General features: G+C 29.2%; 1 protein-coding gene and 1 long non-coding RNA gene across 3 annotated transcripts in view; one reads left to right on the top strand and one right to left on the bottom strand.

Moving 5' to 3' along the window:
- The window catches only part of LOC130667515 (TWiK family of potassium channels protein 9-like), a 345,622-nt gene that overhangs the window by 77,620 nt on the left and 255,642 nt on the right, over positions 1–12,360 (top strand). The window lies entirely within an intron of this gene.
- The window catches only part of LOC130667519 (uncharacterized), a 118,358-nt gene that overhangs the window by 39,675 nt on the left and 66,323 nt on the right, over positions 1–12,360 (bottom strand). The gene's annotated exons all lie outside the window — the stretch shown is intronic.

Genomic DNA, 12,360 nt, shown 5'->3' with positions numbered 1-12,360 from the left:
GCTCTATTTTTGGACCTTTTACATTTTATTTTAGTTAATGAAAAAGTATAAAAAAATTTTTTCGTTCCAATGCAGTATAAGAATTGCCTTTGAACGAATTAAAAAAGTGAATCATGTCATTGCGTTATTTTGTTAAAATTTTTCAATTGGCCAAAACTGGACCTAAAGTAGCCACAAATGGTACTTCTACCCTATACATAGCAGAATATAAAATATTTTTTTTTTTAATTAAAAAAACCATTGATCAGAGAAAAAGGCAATAACCGTAGTGTAAATAGCGGAAAATTTGAATTCGTTTAAAACTTCAAATCTTGAATTTTTTGTGCTATAAGTCGTTGAAAAAAAAAACAATCAAAACCGTGGAAATACATAAATACACCAAGTATCCTTTTGAATGATACTCAATTTCAATATCTTATTTCAATTATAAAATATAAAATATCTGGCTGTTGTAAACTTTCCCCTATTCTCTTTGCTTAATAATATATAAAATATTAATCATAATAATAATGATAATATCTCAAGCGTGGGTTAATGTGAATTTATTTGAACAAACAAATTTCAATACTTTGAGTCGTAATAATAATTGTAGTCAGCAGCACCTGGTGACGGAACTTGATTACAGGCGTTGTGAGCGAGGGTTTTGTTAGTATTACACATCAGAGATGGAAATTTAATAGAATATTAATCATACTAAATATTCATTTCAAATATATATTACTATCACTGTAACTTTTGATTACATTTCACATTATATATTTAAATAATTATTTCTCCTCTATTCCATCCAATCCTCCTGTTATTTTACTTCATGTAAATAAATTCGCCAAATATACACCGTGACCTAATATAAAGTATATCCTCATATAAATTAAATATTTAAATCATATAATTATGAAAATTGAGGTCCAATTTCACAATTATGAATTTACGCTATTTTTTTTTAGTTGCGGTCACGTAGAAAAAAAATTATCGTTGGTCAAATTTGTTATTTATCAAATCATAATAAATTTTGTCGAGTGTAAATTATCATAATCGTGTGTTTAAAAAAAAAAAAAAAAAATAATAAGAAATGAGAGTCGAGTTGATTTTGAGACCGGTCGAACATATTTAACGTGACGTAGTTTAGTATTCGCGGATGGAGCACGTAGATCGTGGTCTTATCTTCCACAAATCGTAAATCATGAAGCCGCTTAAGAGCGAGTAGTGGTCAGAGATGGCCTAGGGCCGGCAGTCCGAAGCTTTCCGTTTTCCCAGGATAACGGCGAACGAGTTACGACTAGGGTCACGAAGTCATAGTCGACATCCTATAAAGCCGCAAGAGAATCATCTATATAGATATATATTTATACATACGTAGTATAGATACATACGGACATCACATATTTTTATACATGTATGTATGCTCAAATATATTATCCTCAATCTTTATTTTAATTTTATTTTTTTTTTTATTCCTGAATTTAAATTGGCAACTTGCTAAAAAAAACCACGTCGCATATTTTTTTAATGAGAATATATTCTACCTATCCATAAATATTATTTTTTTTTTTTGTGAATTATTTAAATTTGACATTTTAGTTGAAATCTATTTCATGTACAAAGTCCTAAATAATTTATGACAAAAGGGAAAAGACGAATGTGAATAGAATATAAAGACGAGGAAGGCAAAAGATGCTTTTGTCGAAATGTAGTACGTTGAATTAGAATGAATAATGTAAATACTTTCTCGTGGATTCGAAAATCCAATCGTCGAATCACATTCCTGTATTTCCATGCCTACACTCGTGTATATAAAGTTAAAGGGAGATAATAGAGTCGACATACTGAGATGAGAGACGACTGAGTTTTTTAAATAAAAATAAAAAAAATAAAAAAAAAAAAAAGTCAAAGGGAATATAACGAGAAGGATACGAATGCCTTCTTTTGCGAGTGGTAAAACGTGTTTTTTACATTAACAAAAATAACCTTTCAGCTTTTTTTTTTATTTTTTTTTTTTTCGCGTACCTTATCAAACTTTTCTTTCTATCATTTTTAGTTTAGGTTTTTATTTCTGATACGTGCGCTTCTTTCACCTGCTTTACAGTATGTTACGCTACTATGGAAATACGTGAGAAAAGTAGTTTTCGGAATTTCAAACAAATTGACGTAACATACAAAAAAAAAAAAAAAAAAAGAAAAATCAGAACGGATCCCAAGTAAATTCACGTAAATAAATGTAATTTTTTTTTAATTGTTAATTATTTGATAAATTATCAGATAGCAAACAAAATAATTGTTTAATTAATTACAATTTTACAGCAAACTTATAAATGAAATACGAACTTTATGAACTAGAAATTAGTAACATAAAATTTATCGTACGTACAGACAAAAAATAATTAATTACTTATAAAGATAAACATTTGATATGATAGTGATAATTTGTCTTATAAATTTAAAATATAATTATTTATTTTTTATTCATTTAAAATTTATATGCCAAGGCCGAAGCCGTGTGGCAATGTTTATACAAAAAACAATACAGTGTCACGTAAAATACTTAAAAACATATTTTATGAAAATTATAAACATTTGTAACGTCCATTTGGTTCATCACTAGTTAACAAACAAACTTTAAGAGTTACTGTTTACTTCGACATCCATGAAGAAATTAAACGCTTTGATTTTGAAGCCCTCAATCGAGAGTGAATTCATAACCTCCATCGGTAGCTCCTGCCACAAGCGAATTGCTGACACTACAAAAGAATGCTCCAAGGTTACAGTTGCAAAATTTGGCATTTTGAAAATGATATAATTATTTTTCACTGCAAGCCTATCAGAACGCCTTATACTCTCATCTTCATCACAGAACAATTTACAGAGAAATTTTGGTTCTCCAGTCTTTAAGATTTTGTAGAAATAACATGCTAGACTATAAGTTCTTCGCGCTTTTACACTGAGCCAATTTAATTTGTGATGATAAGGCGTGATATGTTCATCCCGCTTTAAATTGAAATCAAATCTAACTGCACTGTTTACTATTCGTTGCAGTTTATTATCAAGCCCTATCGACGAATTAAAAAAGTCTATGGAACAATAGTCGACTATCGGTAGGATAGTAATAGCAACCAAGAGCTTGCGACAAGATTGGGATAGAATGTTTTTTTTGTACTTTAGGCTGTTTAACGTAGCGTAAACCTTTCGGGAGATTTGCAACACGTGAGCATCCCATAAAAGGTTTTCTGATAATTGGATACCTAGATGCCTGGCAGTATTGACATAAGGAATACTATTAATTAATAAGGAATTAATTCAATTGTCGCGATAATTGAATCGAAAAATTTGCCTGTGCATAAGTAAAATTATTATGATACTCAAGTTAGCCGACGTCTAATTGTCTCCATGTGCACATGTTTTTTTTTTTTTTTTTTTTTGTAATTGATTTGTTAAAAAAATCCGAAAATTGTGAATTGTCTACTGATTTCAGGATCATAAATTATCAGTGAAATGAATTTTCAACAGCAACGATTTTTTATTGATACAAAGAAAGCTTGTGCATGAAATAGATAAGAGGATATCAAAGCGGCGAACCACTAAAGGTCAATCACATAAAAATTTTAACCGTCTAGGTCAGTAAGGAAGTCACTTACAAAGAAAAGAAATAGATTCACATAATATATATAAATTTTATAAGAGTAGTAAAGAACAAAATGTGACTCAAGGTACAATACCATTTTTATCCATTTATAAAACATAAGTGGAACATAGATTACAATCCTATTAGATTACAACTACACTATTTTACTTGAAAGTATATGATTTTCTTTTTTTGTCTCATCATTTTATTTAATTTTGTTTTTTTTTTTTCGTTCGAACATATATATAATAGAACAAAAGACATATATAAATGAAAGTGCACTCGTTGGTCCATTACGAGCACTTCCTAGACATTTTCACTCTATACAAAGAAGAAGAGCATGAGAATGGGATAGCAATTTTCTTCGATATATGAGTTGTAAAAAGCTCAGAAAAAAGTTATATTATAAAAAAAAAAGTTAACGCTGAAATAAAAATACATAGTCAACCTTTTAGTATGAAGATTATTCATTCATCTATTGAATTAGGTTCTATTCATACACTTTAATAGTTTATTAGACAGTAATGTTCTGTATAATAACCTAATAATGTATTATCTACATCGTTTAATTTGAAGTTTCTATAAAATATTTTAAAACAAAATTGCTTGGTATAAATATTCAAACTATTGATACGAGCGTTTATGTATATAGCGTACATACAAAGCTGCGCATATTAATAAGTGATTAACTTTATATAAATATATTCAAAAGATAAATGATAAAATTACTGGGATCAATATCCGTATTTTGTTCAAATAGTTTTATCGAAATTGTTATTATGCTTGTGAAATTGCTTTATAAAACGATCGATTGAAAAGAATGAAAAGCGAGCGTCATATAATTTAGGGCGATATTGTCAAAGTTTATGTACCTGAGGATCAGAACGTTTTTCACGCTACGAAAATGAAAATGATTTAGGTAATTTGACTCTAAAGTTGACTTAAGGGGTAGTGGGGGGTCGCCTGCAATTATTGGCTGACGTGCGAAACATTTTCGAAATCTAGATCCACACTGAAAAAAAAGTATTTTTCCTCGCGGAATCCAAAGTATTGTTGATCCAGTTTTCCTATAGTAAGTAAACGTATTCTTACTGCAGAAACCTGGTATGATTTCCACAGCAATACCGAGTTTTATTGTGGGACTAAAACTTGATAGTCTGTTACTATAGCAAATGCAGTGGTGTCTCCAGCGCTTACATACTTATCCTATAGCAATTTTTGTTTCCCGCGTTTTTACCTCATGTTTTTATGAGATAGAAATAAGGGTGCAAGTGTCAACAAATATTAAAATGAGGCGTCAATATTATTTCTTTTCAGTGTAGCACATATAAGTAGAGGAAAAAAATTTATACTTTAAATACCGAACCCTTGGTCTAGATTTTCTATTAGATTTCTCTAGGATTCACGACTTGAGTACGATTTTGATTTAGTACGAGTTTGATACGACCGAAACTATTATGATATTTTTAATTTTATAGTAAATGAAAACTTTTTTTTCGGGCTAAATTCAAAAACCATCGCACTACTCGGGTTGGCCAACTTACCTCATAATTTTTCTCGAGACTATATATAAACATTTAAGGTAAGAGACCCAGTACCCGATCAGGGAACTAGTACCCGATCACTCACATATTTGTATATCTATATTTACTAAATATAGATAAACAAATACATGAAGTGATCGAAAACTAGTTCCCTGATCGGGTACTAGGTCTCTTACCTCACAAAAAAAAAAAAATGTTTTTATTATAAAATGGTGTCTCATTTTGCCCCACTTGCTTTCATATATATTTGAAATTACTCCTAATATAATAGCAAACATGTATATCCATAAAATGTACATTACATAAATTTTGGTATCGTTATTATTCAGTCGAATCTATAATGCAATAAGTAGTTATAATAGATTGCGATACCATATAAAATATACAGATACTACAGTAATAACAAATATGCGTAGAGTCTGCTATGTTGATTTGGTTGGGTTAATTTCACAATAGCATTATTACATTACCATTTGAGAATGCACTCCATCGAATATTATCTAAAATTACGTTTGAACGCTATTATCTTTTATTATTCATCACTGACAAATTATTTCGAGTTAATAAATTAGTTACATGTTATTGTCATGATTAAATAATTCAGTACTTGTTTACTCTTACAATTACTTGATAAATAACAAATGATTGTATATGTTGAGTTTTTCAAATTTTACTATGCAGAACTCTATTCAATTTACTTCCAATGTTATTATTATTATTATTATTATTATTATTATTATTATTATTATTATTATTATTATTATTATTATTATTATTATTATTATTATTATTATTATTATTATTAATATTTGCAGTTATTGAACAGAGATTACATATCTTTTGTATGTGTACAGTGCTTAATTGATATTTAATTTGTATATATAATTATAATTGATAATGAACAATTTTCTAATATCTATATTATTCACGTCTACACGGAGAAAATTAAATGATTGCAGTTACTATCTATTTATGGTAAAATTTTTTACCATCAACCCGATGGTAGTGACAACTATCTGGATGATTGTATAAATCATATTTATGGTAACTGTTACAATCATGTATGTTAATTAGAGATAGTTACAGTTATCATTTTAAATAGTTGTATTTACGATCTAGATGGTTACAGTTACCATCAGAAATTGTAGTAGTTACCATTAAAGATGATTAAAGTTACCATCTAAGACAATTAATGATGTTACCATTAATGATGTTCTTGTCAGCATTGGATGTCATGAACCCTTACCATACAAAATAGACGACCTTGTTCAAGACATTCAATAGACAAGTTTTCAGAATGATAGAATAACAATTAATTCAATTATAATGAAACCGTCTGACGAACCATCATTTTACCAAGTTAAAAAAATGCTAAATGTCAACAATGGCCAAATTTTATTCATTACCCAGTACTTGGATGATTGTTATTTCGATGAACACACTCAATCATTCAAAGTTATTAACAGAAGCTCTCTCGCTTGGAAATTTTTATTTTATGCTGATATTGAAGACTGTACAGTAACTTATTTCAATATTTTAGACAATCAAGTGTACATAACTAAATTATGGATTTAAATAATTGTAAAAAATAAATAATTGTCATTTTTTTGTAAAAATTTTATAAATAAAATTTAAGTATGTTTGTCATCATATTTGTAATCAAAAATTTATAATTTTGCACCAGTACTTGAAAATTATTGAATTTTTGATCAATTTTTTTTATAGCATTTAATAATATTTATCAGTGATAAATTATCACTATCCTTGATAGGAAACATTATTATCCTGATGGTAAATATTACCATCCTGATAGTAGCTGTAATCATCTTAATGGTTACTGTTATCATCCTGATGGTAACTGTTACTATAAAAAATGGTAACTGCAATTATAACAAATTGTAGCACTAACCATCTTTACACTGAAAAATTTTTTAATCATCCTAGATGATTGCAGCTACAAATTTAGTATGATAACTCCAATCATTTATTTTTCTCCGTGTATTCAACTTTGTTATTGATAAACAATAATTCTCATATTCCTTGTAGTGACATAAACTTTTGATGTAATTGTTTACCTACGTGATACTCGGTATTTCATGGTTTTTGTATTTCATAATTTAAAAGTTATCTGCTATGTATGCGGTTGTTTAGAAACATAAATCCTGCGAACCCAATCACTAAATACTAATATTGATAATTTGTTAGAGAATTACAAATTTATGTTGACATAACAATGATGTATATTTTTCACCTACAAACACACCCGTATTGATATTGAAAACCGCTTAACTCCATTTTGTAAATTATAGAGCCTTGTAGAGCAAGTGTGCGCTGTAAGTGTGCGAAAACCCATTCATTTCGGACGAAGTAAATATTTTTTATTTTAATTTTTGGAAGTATCGGTTCCCACCAACATTTTTTGTTGGAATTAGGCGATTTCTTTACTGTGAACGACGATATTCAATATGTTCTTATTTGAACATCACTGTAAAAAAAGCGGTGTGAAAAATGGACTCAATTTGACACCGCGTGGTGTTAAAATGAAATTACACGTGTAGGCAGAGTAAAATCGTTATCATACTCAAAAATACTCAAATTTAAATTATATTTAAAGAAACCATAACGAGATTTCAATACTTTTTTCAAAAATTTGATTTTTTTTTTGTATGCGAAAACAGACCCCAAAATTTTTTGTCCTTATTTATATAATTTAGGCAACCAATTTTACCCTCGGTGCTTATTTAACTTTAACAGTCATCAGTCATACGTCATACTAATCTTACAAAAAATAAAAAACGAATTTTTTCACCAAATTTTCCAAATACTTGGTCACGCTCCACTTTTAACTCATAAACATAAATCGCTCTATTTACTCAAAAAATATACCTGCTGTAAATATAAGGGTGTAACTAAAGTTAAAAAAAAAAACCAAGAGTTCATTTACTTCCGGAAATGAGTTCAAACGAGCAACATTATTATTATTTTATGATTATATAAATTAAAGTAATTAAAGCTCAACATGAAAGTATGAAAAAATTTAACAAATATTTTACGAGCAGTTTAAATTTTTAAAATATGAATTTCTGATATTTTTAGAAGTTTGTAATATATATAGACAATTTTAATAATAATAAAAGATAAATTTTAAAAGCTTTTTTTATTAAAACGGGATAAAAGTATATAAAATAAGAAAAATATAAAGAAAGACAAGAAGGAAAAAGTTGGAATAGTTTAATGTGCATGTCAGTATTTATGTAAGGATAAGGAATATAAAGAGACGAACATAGCAATTGGAGTAGTATGAGAACAACGACAATGCACTGAAGTTATCTCAGGCTTTTAACCCTTATGTTAAGTTTATAAAGGAGTTGTGAAGACTGATAAACTCATGAAATAGCCGGCGACGTAGAGATGCCAAGGGCAGTGCCTCAAGAGAGCTTATGTAAGCCGCTATAAGAATTATGATAGGGATAATACCACCAGGACGCTTTAAGGAGACGATCCTTTTCGTTTGCTCTGAATGCTATGCCAAGTATGCGCTCGCATATTTTACATAGACTTTTATAGCACGTGTGGGAAATAAAATACTATATTCCAAATTGGAATTTTCATTTATTATACTTTATAAGTATATTTTATTAGATATATTTATAAATTTTATTTCATACTGATATTTTTGAAAACAGTCACTTTAACGATAAAATGTACTTGTCAGTTTATTACCGATATTGCATATTTATTATTCTAGTTATTAATTTTTTTGTTTTTTTCTTTCTCCAGCACAGTCTTAAATTTTAAACCGTGTGAATTAGAACCTTCACACCACCAATACTGTAAATTTATAAATTTTTTACCAAAAAATGTCGATAACCTTTTCAGTAGGTATTCAATTTTTATTCTAAAATCATATACATCAATAATAATAATGATATACTAGTGTCGCAACTTATATATTATATGATAATTTTTTACTACAAACTATATTATCGGTTAAAAGTACACGGCTTCATATTTCACACCTAGTAGACTGTGTAAAATCCTCGGGAACTAATTTCACACCAAAATTTGTTTACAGTGCACTGTAACTAAACAGAAGTGAATTCGTCATGATTACGAATTTTATTTCCATCTGAATTCACTTCGTCACTCCAAGTTCCGGAGTTTTTCAAAAAGTCAATCCGCATAAGGAGTAAATAGGCAGTTTGTCTTTTCCGCGGTGTGATTTAGGGGGTATTTGGATTTCATTTCAATTCGCATTCACTGCGATTTGGAGTTTTAATACTAAAATACTCCCCTTAGAAGTGGATTTCACTTCGAGGAAATCAAATAGATGAATAGTCATTCGCTCCGCAATCACTCCGGATTTAATCCGCTTCCACTCCGCAAATTTTTTACAGTGTAATAAAATTTTAGCCTCTAAAATCATGTACCTGAAGATGGGAACGTTTTTCGCGCAACGAAAATGAAATAATTCATGTAATTCGACTGTTTAAGGGATCTTTCCGGGAATTGAGGGGTAGTCTAAGATTTTTGGCTGACATACCAGCATTTATATGCGAAACATTTCGGAAATCTAGTCATTTAGTAGATTTTTTACTTTCTAATTTTCTTTTTCGTTGCGCGAAAAACGTTCTGATCTTCAGGAACATCTAAAATCACTGTCACATTAGAATTTTTACAATGTATCTAATATTAGTACAAATGTGCCTGTAAAATAAAATTTTGGTTGTCTTATACCTTTCAATGAGATTTCATAATAATCAATTCAAATATAATATAGTGTTATTGTACTTTGTTTCAAAAATTATTTCCATGTATAAAATTTGAGCAGCATCAAGTTTTTTATTAATTGTTTACTCTTTGAAAACAAATCAGTGAAAAACACATGAAAATCACTATTTGGCAGTGAATAGTTACTTATTGTCAGTGAAAAGTATACCACTATTTGAATTAGTCATATACTTTTCAATAGTAAACAGTAAGTAGTCACTATTTTCACTATTTCAAATTTAAAAGAGTAGACGAATGAATCCATCACAACAATTTTCATAAAAAAAAGTTCTTTGCGTGACAAGAATTATTGAATTATTATTTATATTAATTTTGAACAAACAAAAATTTTTTGAACCCATATACACAAATACTCGTTCAAAATACAATTTCACATGCAGTCTGAACTATCCAATTAAAAATTTTAAATTTATTGTCGAGTTAATGAAACCAATAACTCTTAATGCTCATTAAATTGTTGTTCTCACGAAAAACTTGTTATTGAATTTAATCTTAAATATATATACAGATGAAGCAAAATAAAAAAAAGGATAGTTCAATAAAAATGTTTATCACACAATTGGCAATCAATTATACGCAGTAATAATCAAGCGATTGCCCGCGCCGTCAGACGCGAAATCGTTCTCATATAAATCACATGACAAGCTCAGAACTCGGGTGTAGAAATCACCAGTTAGGATGGATATATAGGATGCCACTGACTTATACAACTCTCCGCAATGAGAGATGTGGGTTTAGTTTCGGTGTGGTTCCCATCCCTTTTGGACTACTCTACGGTTTAGTTCTCTTCCTCTCTAGCTTCTGAATCTGGGAAACTCCTCCTCGATTTCTAGATTGACGAAACGTCGAAACCAGATGCCAGCACACGTTTTCTCAACCCCTGGTTTCGAAAGCTTCTAAGCTAAGTCTCAAGTTCGTCTGTCATCTGTCCAAATACTCGAACACAGTTATTTTATTTATTTTTTTCTGTTTCCATTAATTATGTCTCTGGTTTTACTGAAAATAATTATTTGCTCATGATTGTCATTAATTTTTTTTTTTTAATTTTCGTTTTAGACCGACAGAAAAATTGACGTTTTCTCTGATAGATATTTTAGACACTGATTATATATATGTATATATACTTTTTTTTTATTTTTGTTAAAATGTCAACGAGCGAGTCTGATAAATTACTTTTCAGTACAATGAAGAACAAAAATTCGAATAATGACCGCACGAATAGTTTTTGTACCTTGGCTGCAATCGATTAACCTCCCTTGGGGACGAGAAAAACCTTTAACCCGCTTTCAGCTGGTGCTTCTGCTGCCACTGGTTTACGAGTAGAACCAACGCGTCTGTAAATTTAATTTGGAACTCTAGACGATGGATTAAATTTCCTTGATAGACAGCAAGTCTTCTTCTTTTTTTTTTTTCTTACATTTCTTCAATCTCGTTTTCAACAAACAGTGCAAATTCATTTATTTCAACCAATTAAATGCTTCACCTTACGGAAAAAATTTCATTTATTAATTTGTTATTTTTTTTTTTTACGTAATACAATTTTTTCATGAATGTCAAGACGTCTATATTTAATTTTATCCTGAAGTACAGGGTTATTAATTATGTGTAGTGAGTACGAAAGATTAGCTGTAAGGATTTTCGGGTAAATATATTTAGACACTTGTAAATTTTGTATGAAGGAGATGCGCGATAACGGGAACGTGACTCGAAAATCAAATAACGGTATTAAGTTTTCGTACATAAGATTCTACTTTAAAAAACATTCGTCATCAATAATTAAATATTAGGATCATATATATGGCTTACAATTTATTTGATAATTTTATAGAACACGCTGTAGTTTCTATCAGCCATTTTCTAAATTACGGTAAGCTCTCTTAAAAATAATTAGTAAAAATTTTCTGTTAATAATGAATTTTTACGGAGAAATAGTGGAATAAGGGAGTAGTGATTGAATGAATGAATATCCAGTTTAAATTTTCTACAAAAAAAAAAGATTTTTTGGCGCAAAAAATTTCAAGTCGCCTCAAGAAAATTTTTACTTGTCCTAAAAAATTTTTTGCCTTATGGGGGTACCTGGGGTACGAAGGCCACCCTCAAAAATTAGGTAAAAATTTTTTTTATATTTTCCGTCGAGTTATGACCTCTATGTTTTTATCATATTTTAGGCCAATATGTTATACGTGGGATAAAATGGACCACCCGAAAAAAAAAAGTAACAAAACAATTTTTTTTCTGGGGCACGATGGCCCCCTCCCAAATTTTTTTTTTAATAATTTTTTGGGTAGGGAGCCGTCGTGCCCCAGGAAAAATTTCTTTTATTTGGATTTTTGCAAAATTTCGACTGATTCTTCCAAAATAGACGGAAAATAAACGAATTTAATGGTTAAAAGTCACAAAAAGAAA

Source organism: Microplitis mediator, chromosome 5 (assembly GCF_029852145.1).
Source record: "Microplitis mediator isolate UGA2020A chromosome 5, iyMicMedi2.1, whole genome shotgun sequence".
Classification (NCBI taxonomy): Eukaryota; Metazoa; Arthropoda; class Insecta; order Hymenoptera; family Braconidae; genus Microplitis; species Microplitis mediator.
This window is presented reverse-complemented; position numbering and strand designations above follow the sequence as displayed.